Source organism: Trachinotus anak, unplaced genomic scaffold (genome assembly GCF_046630095.1).
Source record: "Trachinotus anak isolate AG129_WGS33_773 ecotype Australia unplaced genomic scaffold, CSIRO_AGI_Tana_v1 ptg000002l, whole genome shotgun sequence".
In the NCBI taxonomy this organism is placed as follows: domain Eukaryota; kingdom Metazoa; phylum Chordata; class Actinopteri; order Carangiformes; family Carangidae; genus Trachinotus; species Trachinotus anak.
This window is the reverse complement of record NW_027273853.1, coordinates 3,216,013-3,228,472: the sequence shown is the minus strand read 5'-3', so window position 1 is coordinate 3,228,472 and position 12,460 is coordinate 3,216,013. Positions and strand designations below refer to the sequence as shown.

At 39.2% G+C, this 12,460-nt stretch overlaps 1 protein-coding gene across 2 annotated transcripts in view; it reads left to right on the top strand.

The window, feature by feature from the left end:
- The first annotated feature begins 6,648 nt into the window (after nt 1-6,648).
- trhr2 (thyrotropin releasing hormone receptor 2) overlaps nt 6,649-12,460 on the top strand; it is a 31,083-nt gene continuing 25,271 nt past the window's right edge. For both annotated transcript variants that reach the window (XM_071490342.1, XM_071490335.1), the window contains exon 1: nt 6,649-6,879. The gene's annotated coding sequence lies outside the window, so the exon portion shown is untranslated. The remainder of the gene's footprint in view (nt 6,880-12,460) is intronic.

Sequence of the window (12,460 nt, the reverse complement as noted above, 5' to 3'; positions counted from 1 at the left end):
ACCCACCTACAGTACAATGTATGATAATATATTCTTTCTGATCCCACCCTGTTTCTAAGTGTGCTGCAGGTTCACAAGACACGTCTTTCCATGAACATACCAAAGTGCACTTGGCAAGTCTGCAGTGCACAGGACTTTTGACTGTGCTCAGTGAGTCTACGAAAATAAGGCCTAAGGCTGTAGGATGTATAGGCTCTGCTGGTAGCTTATACATATTTTTTCTACTATAAACAGCCAATGTCAGTTTCCCAACATACAGCGTATATAAAGATTAGCCCACCTCCCTGACAAACCAAATATCCATGAACATTAATAACTATTCAGGCAGTGATTTGCCTTGTTTATGTCACAGAGGCCCCTTTTGTAACACATAGTTTGATAATTAGCATAAATGCAGCACTTCAGCATGTACTCTAGGTGGGTTGGGTTGGGTAATTTTATATTTGTTTTATATTTGTGTGAATTTTTTTGTACCCTACACTCTTCATGCTTGTCATTGCTCATGACCTCTAACTAAGAATCCATATTCTTTCTTTATATAGCTTTGGTGGAGGCCTATTAATGTACTGTATGACAAAACACCCATTCACGGTAATGTGCAACAAGTCCTCCCACCTAAACAACCACTTAGGTCATTTGTTTGATGTGATCCATAGGACTGTTTCCTCAATTAGCAGGAGGAGATGTGCCACACATAAAAACAAATAACTAATAACTTTTATGGTGTGACAATGCTGTTCTAAAGGTTTGGTTATGTTTAGGAAAAGATCATGATTTGGGTTAAATTGAATACTTTGTTAGGGATCAAGGACCTTTCTCGATCAATGTATGTCGATCCATCCATCCATGAATTCAGTTTCTGCCTGTTTTAGGTGTTTGGTTGACTGAGATCGGGGACATTTTAGCCCCACTGCAGTCAAAGAAAACCACAAACATTTTAGTCTTTATTTAGTTGTAAACCATGACAGGGTGTGAGATTGCTGCACAGATTCAAAGAAGATGTCTGGTTCAGTATCAGTGTAAGTAATGCAGCCAGATATACAGCATGTTTTAAAGGAAACAGGAAATATTATCAAGAAAATGGAGAAGTATCAGAAAAAGAATCTCACACCTGAATCAAACCACAACATCACTATTCATATCACTAAACATTATTGCCATTATTACTCCACAGCTTGTAGACTGTATTTAGAAAAACACACATTGAAGAAACTTGCCAGTCCTGTCACAGACCCCAACAGTGTTGTAATTTGAAATATTTCTGGAAAGATTAGGAATTATAATGAGTTTTTTATGACCCCTCTGTCCTGCAATCATTTATTTCTCTGTCACCACTTAAAATTGCTCCTGAGGTCACAGGCTGAAAGGAGGAGAAGTCACAGATTAAAGTTTTTATTTTCAACTTGTATTAGGTCAGCTCTAGTTTTAAATGGATTTAGTCAGTTTGTGTTTTGTGTCATCTTTTCTTTCATCTTTATCATGAGATAAAAGTACTGACTACTCAAGTAATAATTAGGTAATCAAAATCGCCATGGCAACATGGTCTCTCTCTGTCTTAATGCTTTTAAAAAATATATTATATTAATTCTATCTATCTAATTATCTATTGATTTATTGATTTTTTTCTTTGATAATTTAATTCCATTGAATGATTGTAATCGTGCTTTGGCAACACATTCAAAATGTCACACCAATAAAGCCTTTTAAACTGAATTGAAATTGATACAGTGAGATACAGGTACGGTGGACATGATGAAGAGGAACGTATAAGGGGATAAAGGCAATTCACTGTAGTAGATGAGAGTCACTTCTGACAAAAGAGAAAAGCAATACATACATTACATATTACATATTAATTATTATTAATGCTATTATTAGCATTAATAATAGACACCATAATTATCCAGGGCTGAAATTTGTACCTTTTTAATACTTTTTATCAAACCATGATCTACGAAAATGAATTTAAAGTATATGTGTATACAGTATGTGTCCTTTCTCTGCCTTTTCTTAATGTTACAGTATTAATGAGACGAGTGGATGGTGAAAGGAAAAGGAGGAAGTGGGTGGGGTGAAGTACTGATTCCAGTGGTAGCTCACGGGGCAAATAGTAGGTCCAGCATCACTGGTGATGAGTGGTGGGTTTACCGACATGATCTGGCCCAGCTAGTTTACAGGCATTATACTGTGAATCACAACATAGTATTTATTGATGCCCAAACAAGAAAACATGCCCAACATTCAGAGAGGACCCAGATAACCTGCAAGGAGACTCACAGAGGAGACACTGGTGGAAGTGACTGATGATATGAATGACAATGGCAAAAGACCATGGTAAAAGACCCGTGTAATAGTATGTTTTGGCTGATATGTGGCTTTAGTGTTGAAATGATTTTAATGATTTTATGCTGTTATATGTTGTGTTTCATCAGTTATGTACAGTAGGACAGTCCACAGCTGTTTTATGCAGGGTCAAATCTAGATTTATTTTCTTTTACCAGAAATGGTTTCTGTTGTTCCTTTGGTCCTGTTATATTCTTAAGTAATGTTAATGTAGTTTATAATAATATTGTTGCAATAACTTGTCATTCTGTTGTCCCTTTTAGACATTCTTTGGTCATATAGAGAAAGTCAGAGGATGTCCTATGTCCTATGTCTACAGAAAATGGTTTCATAACTGATGTTACATTTTATATCTTCTAACTTAAACATTTACAAAAAACAGTTTACATATTATTATTAAGTGAGTGCATTTTACGCATAACTGTAGTTCATTTGTAACAAATAACTAATAGATTATTTTTGTAAATTTAAATTATTTTTTGTTATTACTATTATTATTTATGTATTTATTTTTTTCCTCTTTTGCTTGAAGAGCCCCTGAGTTCTGAAATCAAACCTTTGAACAAACTAGACCCATCTCTATTGTTCATTGTTTAAAAAAACTCTTTTTGACTTGAGGAGAAAATTGTGTGCATAGTTAAAAAATACTTGTATCTACTACGTGTTCTTGTATGATTCCAATTACTATTATTATTAGTTATTATTAGTATATTTTCTGATACTGACTCAGTAAAAGGCCACTGGCACTCACAATGAGGTTGCTTCCTTCCAGTTTTTAGTCACTAGATGGCAGCAGTGACAGATTGATAGACATTGATGTAGTGCGTGATTATTAATGGTGAATGAACATGAATTTCTTTATTGAAGTAGTTTAATTTTCATTTGAGTATTTTTGATAGTTTAAGGCATACTTTAATTATTATTCATATATTTTGTTGTATTGATTTTTGAATACAGTAATTAAGTAAATGTGAAAGCACTTTATTAGGAAAATCACACTCACTGTGGGTAGTTCCTCAAACAGCCTCAGTTCTTCATGTCATGGATTAAACAAGATGTTGGAAACTTTCCTCTGAGACTCTGCTCCATGTTGACATGATTGCATCACGTTGTTCCTGCAGATTCAAGCTGCCGATCACCTGTTCTACCACATCCCAGAGGAATTTACTGGAGACTGAGGAGGTCACTGAAGGTCACTGAACTCACTGTCATGTTCATGAAACCAGTTTTTGTTTTGTGACATGGAGCATTATCCTGCAGGAAGGAGCCATTAGAAGATGGTGAACTGTGGCCGTAAATAAAAACCAAGAGATCAGCAGCTTCAGAAACACAGAAACCAGCCAATCCCGTCATGGTCAGTCACTGAGATCACATTTTTTCCTCATTCTGATGTTTGATGTGAACATTATCTGAAGCTCCTGACCTGTATCTACAGGTTTTTATGCATTGCACTGCTGCCACATGATTGGCTGATTGGATATTTGCATGAATAAGCAGATGTACAGGTGTGTCAGTGTATAAAATTATATTTAGAAGGACTGTTTAAATGTTTCCTCTACTTGTTGCAGTGCCCTACATGTAAAAAAAAACAAACAAATAACTCGGTGCCTGCTTTTCACACTCTGCAGTGTTTGCAGGGAGCATCAGTGACTCTTTCAACCAGGGGTGAAATCTTCACTGATTCAAGTTTCACATTTATTCACTCATATTCTCCTATTTGATCTTTAAACAGTGGCAGAAAACACAGGCTATCATCACATAGAGAAAATGCACACAGCAGATTAACCCAGTGTGACTATCATGCACATGACACTAAGAGTCAGAGTTGTTCAGTTTACAGTCTACAGAGGATTGTAAAGTGCAGTCAGTCTGATGCCACTGGGCATATCAAGTGCAGTCATGATGATTTGAACAGTTCTGATAGTGAGTTCAGAGAAATCCAGGAGACAGTTTGGGTTGAGGTCTGTACTGACCAGGATTTCAATTAAAGTTGTATATTATCGTTATCATCATCATCATCTGTGTAAATAAATGAGGAATGAAACTTTTGCTGGGACTTCTGATATTTTTCTTGAAGCCAGTTGTAAATAAAAGTGAGTCTCTTCTTAGCTGAGACACAGGAGCATCCAGAAGGCACTGTGAGGATCAATTGTCAAGCTGGAGGGTAGACAATAAATTATTTCCTCTCACAGATTTCAAAATAAAACAATCATGCAGATTGCAGATTCTGAGTTTTTTGTTAGTTGTCAATCAGTTCACTTGGTACAACACATGTAGACCCAGTATGGGATACCATTCCCCCGTGTGGCCTCACTGAAGACACCTCTATTCACATCTTAGAGGCAAATCACCTGTCTTCATGTATATGAGGCCCCACCTGCACATACAATCCTGTTAGCAAATCCTTCAGTTCATATGCTCCTCACCTCACTAAGAACACCTCATCATTAGTTACTACAGATAGTTAGCTCTGTGTTTCATCAGCACTGACAAGAGTTGGTTTGAAATCAACTTAAAAGCCTCAGTCAGTGTCTCAGCTATCTGCTTGTTTATGTGTGCCATTCTTCTGAGAGCTTTATACTGGTAAGCTCACAATTAGCTTCACTAACAGAATAACCTCAAATTAGCGCCAACACTAAACAAGCCAAGGAAAAGTCTTCTGTCCACCCATTTCTCCAAGGGTGTGGATTTTCTTTGCATGACAAGGACCAGCATGAAGCCTGTCCCATCTGCCTGGGGATGGTCTATACAAGATTAGCACTGGCAGGAGTCACATACGTTCTGCCACCAGCTCTGGCACTCAACCCTGGGAAGCTGAGTCACATTTGTGGAGGTGGTGTCAACAGATTCCTCCCTCACGGGTTGAAAGGCTATACACAACACACAGCAGAACATAATGCACCTCTGGGACAGCATACTCACGGCCCAGGACAGTCATGTAGTTACTGTCTGTCTTGGAGTGTGTATCCTTGATCCTAGTGGCCCTGGTGAAGTGGGGGTAAGCTGACATAATCAGTCCGGCGACATATAGACAATGGTCTCTTCCTGTTTGCAAAAACCTCCTCTCTTAAGCAGAATAAGAGGTGATTCCTCCTGTGGTGTCTGTGTACTGCCCTGCTGAGAGGTCTGACATTTGGGTCTGGACCCTAATGTGGTGGCATAACTACAATGGTTACACGTGATATTTTCACCTGTCACCCACTCACTTTGGGTTTTTTAAAAGGATTCTACTGGTTAAGGCCTGTAGATGAGCATCCCGTCATTGGACCTCACTCTTTGGCTTGATGCTCTTTGTGGTCCTTCATTGAGTTTGTAGTTATGGAGTTTCTGTTTTGCAAGACCACAAAACTTCTCACTTTGGCATTTTTTTCCACAAAGAGAGTGAGCGACCTCTATACTTTGTCTGTGCATCCCTCTTTTATACAGTTTACTTCAGATGGTTCAAATATATTGGGTTATTTAACAAAAGTTATTTCTGCAGCATGTAGCTCTTTAGCTTTTTAGCTCCCGAGCTCCTCCTTTTGCATCCAAGAAGCAGAGGAGATTCTCTGTACAAGGGGGTACAGAGAATCTCCTCTGCTTCTTGTGACCATGTGACCTGTTATTTGCTTGATTTGCCAATCTTTCACTGGATCATAGCTTACAACAGCAAATATCTTAATTGCATCACAGTGTCAGGGTGCACTCATACATGGACATGGTGATGGTGACATCTGCGCACTGGCCCTGACACCTTAGTTCAGTTTTATCCTTTGATGTAAATGTATCCCCTTGATGGCTCAGTCTGTTCTTTCTGATGGGTCTGTGATGGACAAGAATCCTGGGGCCTTTGGGAGTATGTGTTCTTGTCCCACACTGATGTATGGTGGCCATGCAGAGGTGTGTTATCCCCATAGACTGTTATCCATTACTATTTGTGTTGTGCGTCATTCCTCTCCCTCAGGGAACAGAAGTTCATAACATTTTGATTTAATTAATACAGTTGTCTATAAAAATCCAAATCACTGTGTAATCTCACTATTATTGAAGGTTGATGTAATTTTATGAGCTTATGTTTTAGATTACAAATATAAGTCAAATCAGCAGAATCATGTGACAGTTCAGCAACCATACAAAAATAGTGCAAATACGTAGTATTTTTGCCTGTGGTAAAGTCTTTAATTTGTGCCTTTGATGTGTGTTAATTATAACTTAAATGTAGCCCAGCCCAGAATTGAATGATAAGACTTTATTCTGGGTTCTAGAATAGGTATTACACTTTTATTTTGAAATCACAAGTGCCGCTTCCCATGTAAGTGTGTGAGAGTGAGGCGGCGCTCAGAGGGAGCGGGCGCTGTGCTCAGTGAGAGCATAGCTATGCTGCCGACCTGGCGATAACCAGCGACTGCCATGACACACACACACACACACACACACTCAGACACGCACACTTCCACACACATACAGAGGAGAAAATAAAGCATTTTATTTTGTGAGGAGAGATAAAGGCTGGAAGAAGATCCTGGAGGAAGGTGACATGATGCAAAGACACACAAGGTAAGAATCTTTTATTTTCTACGGTAAAGAATAATTAGTTGGCAGTCAGTTACTGCTGTCATCCTTAATCACGCCACACTCACCGTCTCACCATCCATTCAGTCACTGTGTAACAAAGTGTGACAGGAGAGAAATAAATGTCATGATTTAACAGTTGTCTTTTTGATACTTTAATATCTGATTATTTCAGATCTGGAAATAATGAAATGTGACATTAGCACAAATATAAAATAACATGATCAAGTATTTATCATGGGGACTCAGACACATCTATTCTTATTGCAGCCTTTTCATGTTTGAACAGTTAAGTCAGTTCTTTGGCATCTTATGTCATGGAAATCACTTTTCCCACTGTCTTTTAAGAACATTCCCTTTAATCATCAAGCAACAGGTGAGATTTTCAATCTAATACATTTCCTGAGCAACATCGAGCAGTTCCTCTTCTTGACAGTTGTCTTGTATAACTGGATGCTGTCATCGGAGCTTCATGCTGTTTCATTCACTCAAATTCATAGTGCGTCACCTGTCACACACAGGCCACTGATGCCACACAGTCGCTTACTAATGGCCACCGAGCAGGGGGGAAGGTGTAATGTTGGTGCCTCGCTCAATGTCTGCTGCCTTTAACAGGTTCAATCAGATGCCATTGTTTCTGTTTTCACTGTATCCTGAGAGGAAACACTGGGCCAGAATTCAACTGAGGAAATAGTGGTGCCGATTAATGAATAAGTCTGTCTTATTTTTAATGTAAAAGAAGACTAAATTTAGTGAAAAGCGAGGACAGGGAGGAAATGAGACCATAAGCTGAATGATCATCTTGAACTTGGACAGCAGAGAAGAGTGATCGTAGACATGGTTGATGGTTTGTAGCTCAGCCAAAGTGAGCCCGAATTTGTGACCTTTAAAGTCATAATATTTGACTTTTCCATATTAAAATGTCTAAAAATGACTGGACCTATGTCATATATATGTTTGAGTTGTTTTCCCACATTCTCCCAAATGTTTCTAGCCATTCTCAGACCTAGAGAAATATATGATTTAATTATGATAACGGCCTGTTTCATTTGGTCGCCTGTCAATGGCATCATATCCCCTCTGTGCATGTGTTGGTGTTGTAGTTGTCTGCCACAAACGCTGCATTTTTAAGACAAACTTTTTACATCTTGGTAGGTTTCTATAATGTAATTATGTATTTTAACCAGATGAAGGATTTTAGTCATCGGGCTTGTGGATTTTCAGTTATCAGAAAAACAAGCTGAGGAAACGTTAGGCAGCTCAGCTTGTTTCTTGGACATAAAGACACCTCTGTAGATAATTCAGCTCTTGGTGAAAACCTCCTGGGCGACACTGAAGGAATCCAAACTGGGGAAGCTGATGATAATGGTAGTGATGACAACAACTCCCATGATCCCACGCTACCTCACAACATCACCGAACACCGTCTTTTATTTTATTGTTGTGATTGAGAGATCTCTGGTGGCAGAAGTTACATACTGTGCATTTCAGAAGCAGTAAAGTGACTTGCAAGTATTTATGCGTTTTTAAGAGTTTCAGTAAAAATTAAACAAACAAGATAACATGTTGAGTACTGAGTGAGAGGTGGTGGTCAGGGGATTTTGTTTAGCAGAAGCGTCCACTTTATTATTTCCTTGTGTTGAGAGGAGCTGTCTGTGTAAACTGCAGCACAGCACGAAACCCTCCTCTCAGCTCGACCGAGCGGTGGACGTGTAATAGGACGGAGAGTGGATGCGCTTTGATTTATCACAGAATAGTGGAACTAAATGACTTTTCATTTTATGTCCACCTCAATTTATTAGAGGCAGCCCTCAGGAGGGGAGGTCCAGCGTTTGTGTGTGTGTGTGTGTGTGTGTGTGTGTGCGTGTGTGTGTGTGTGTGTTCGGGCTGGAGGATAAGTGAAAAGAGCAGGAGATGCCTTGTAGAGTTTCACAGGAGGCCTCCTGCCTCGGTTAATTAGCTTTCAGCAGACTGTGAAACCACAAAACAAAACTCGAGGACCCTTTAGCCAAAGAAACGCTTTGTCCTCTAACAACCTCAAAATCGTTTTAAGCAGTTATAACTGAAGAAATGACTTTGATCTGAAGTGCAGGATTTTAGGAATTTATCTGTAACTTTAGTAGAAATGCACTAGGAGGCATCATAGGTGCATTATTAGAGCAGAATAAACCCGGCGCTTATTTGTGTGTTTTGTCAGAATAATATGTTTAAGTGATCTTAATGCTTTCATTAAGTGTGTTTACACCTGAGTGCAGTATTAGGGGTTATTTGTTACACCTGCATGCTCAGCAGAGCCTAATTGGCTAATTTGAATATTGCCTATTAATGTCTATCCACAGTGGATCTTATTAAAGCTTCGCCAGGCATGGTTTCAGCCCTGGCTCTCAATCTGAGGTCTGCAGACCTACAGGGGAACAGGGGACAGGGCTTCATGAGATCCCCAGAAAAATTGAGGTTTTTATCTTTGTGTTATTTAAAGCTGTTCAGTGCATTTGACCTGCTGGTGTGTTTCAACATTTATGTTCAGAGAAACATAGAGCAACATCTATATGAATATTCATATAGATGTTGCTCTATGTTTCTCTGAACATAAATCATAATAAAGGATGATTCATAGTGTTGTTGGTGACCCTTCTGTGTAAGAATGCTTTCGGATGTTCAGCTAAAACCAATATCACGCTTCAGCAGTTAGACAGAAGGTAGAAGGTATCACAACAAACACTTACTTTGTTTCCTTGCTGAACAACACTGGAGCAATATTACACAATGAAGAAATTTTGTACACAAATCTCCGTGCATTGCAAAAGATACTCGCTTGATTGGTCTTACTCAGATTGTTGAAGCCTCATATCAGCTTCAGTAAGCTCAGAGATATGTGAGAACAATTGAGCAAATAAATGGAAAAAATGAAAATAACATGAACATTAAATAACACTGCCAGTTTTACCAAGTGCTTAGAAGTGCTGTGCATTGGATCTCAAACGAGGGCCATGAGAGACTATCTGAGTGAGTTACTCATCCTCCCCCACTCGTCAAGGTAGGAAAAATTGGTTCTCAAGAGCCAGAGTCTTTCTGTCTGTATGATTGAGATCATGTCAGCCATCCAGGGCATGATTTCCATTCCCTCAGAATGAGTCTTCTAGCGACAGTCATCCTCAGCATCAAAGACTGTTGTGTGGCTAAAGGGAAGCACAGAGTGGATTGTGAACAGCTGAAAATGGCGAGTCCAGCTTCTTTCTACTTTTATATGTTGTGGAAGTTCACACTTCACTAGAGCTAGCTCAAAGTTCAGCTCACACAGATTAAAATGATCTAGTTCGCATTCATTGCTTCTGTTTTTCTTAAATGAGCTGCCCTGATTCTTCTTCAGTAGCACCTCCTCCTGCCGACGTCCTAGGGGAGACTGGGGCCAGTTGCAACACTTTTTTAATTTCCCTCACTTACTCAGAGACCATTTGGGCTCGACCAACCAAACTTTTATATATTAAACTTAAATGTTTCTGCTAGTTACCAGTGTCATTTAAAGATGATTACATGTGACATATTATTCACAATATTTATTTGAATGTAAGAATTCAGATGTTGCAACTGACCCCGACCCTGGGGACAGTTGCAGCACAGACCAGGGATGGTTGGAACGTATTGAAAAAACATTAAATTTCAATAATCAACCATTTGCTTTCTGTCTCAATAAGCTTAGTATTCTAAAAAAATATATACATGGTTTGACAATAATGTTATAGTACTGTTTACTTATACAATAATATTATACTATTATTTATTTATTTCATAATATTTATCAAACTGCTATTGAATTTTGTTTTGCATAGCACATAGGCCAACCTGGACTCAAAACACAATTTATCTATTTTCTTGCTTATGATGAACAGAACAGGCAAAAATAAGATCATGAGAGGCTAACAAAATAATTCCCAAAATAACTGTGTTCTTATGCATTAATTTGTAATTAATTATGAACTAAAAATGTTGAAACATACTGTTGTATGTTCTGTTTTGATTTGGCTGCTTAGCTTGGAGACAGTTAGAATAACTTCCCCCAACCGTCCCCCACCCTATCAGCCATGACAGAACATCATGTACTAGCTAGACACGCTGACCTTGACACATGCTAACCATGTCATTTAGATGTCAACAAAACAATGATTCAAACTAAGTTTTGATGAATTCAGACGTGAGGTCATGACAGTTTGACAAAAATACCGGGGGGGGGGAGGGGGGGGGGGGGGGGGTGCCCTAACTGAGCATGCGCAGCATAAGTGTCATCACTCTAGCATGTTTCTGACTGGAGAAATAAGACTTGTTGCAGCTGTCCCCAGTCTCCCCTGCTACTACAGAATCACAGGCAGCTTTGTTTTGACCCACCTAAACTGTCGACCTGACAACGGCATCAATCTTTAGGCTACGCAGCGCTGCTGAATCCGAAGTCATTTCCCATAAGTCGAGGTGAACTTTATTACGAAGTGTTAAAGTACTTTTAATAGTTAATAGTTAAAAGGGACTGCTCTTGATTGACAAGCCAAAATGTGTCAATCATACGTTAGCCACGCCCCAATGCATACCCTGCTTTATCGTCTATTTTAAATTAAATGGGACTATAATTTAAAAATGAACATCATGTTATATTGAAGAAAACTTGAAACTAGCGATTGAGACCATAAACTCGTTATGAAAACGTTTACTGGGGTCATAAACCAAATGAGAAGTAGGGTCATTTTCTCATAGACGTCCATACAATCGGACTTCTTTTTGCAACCAGTGGTGTCGCCCCATGAGGGTCAGTAGATAGAATGCAGGTTTAAGGCACTTCCGCATTGGCTTCATTTTCCGGAGCCGGCGTCGATGTGCATTTTTATATACAGTCTATGTGTAATACGCAGCTCTTCTTCTTCTGATGTTTTTTGGCAGTTGGCAACTGGCTTTTTGGTGCACTACCGCACCCTCTGGGGCGTGAGATATTAACACTTTGCAAGAGATAAAAACCTTAACTTTTGCAAGAATTGAGCTCATTTAGCACATGCATGTGCAACACTGCCTTTGAGTATCAGTCAAATATTTTGGGTCAGTGGAGGGCAGAACCAGACGGTGTGAGACAGGGATGGCTATATCAACTTTTTAGGGTATATTATTGTATTTCCAAATAAGATATAGGATGAGACATACTGTTTATATCAATATAGTTTGATGTTGCGTTACATAACCCATTTCTTCCTCAAGGTGCTCCAGTGTTTGCATCTCTCTGCTCTCTGCACAACCCTGCCCTGTAGCCTTCCTCTGTGTGCAAACCTGTCATAGCTGAGGTCCACGCTACGAAAGACCGAGTGTTCTGTCTGAGGTGTGTGTGCTGCAGTAATTGAGTGGGGACTACAGGCTTCTCTGTGTGCTGCCATCTTGCCAGCAATAGTCTGTATGTGAGGCGTTTAGGGAACATCGATAAATTGTAGCAATAGAATTACAATTTAAATTGCTGCATTCATCTTTCCCTCAACCCTGACTAGTCTCCCAGTTCCTGCTGCCGAAAAACATCCCCACAGCATGATGCTGCCAC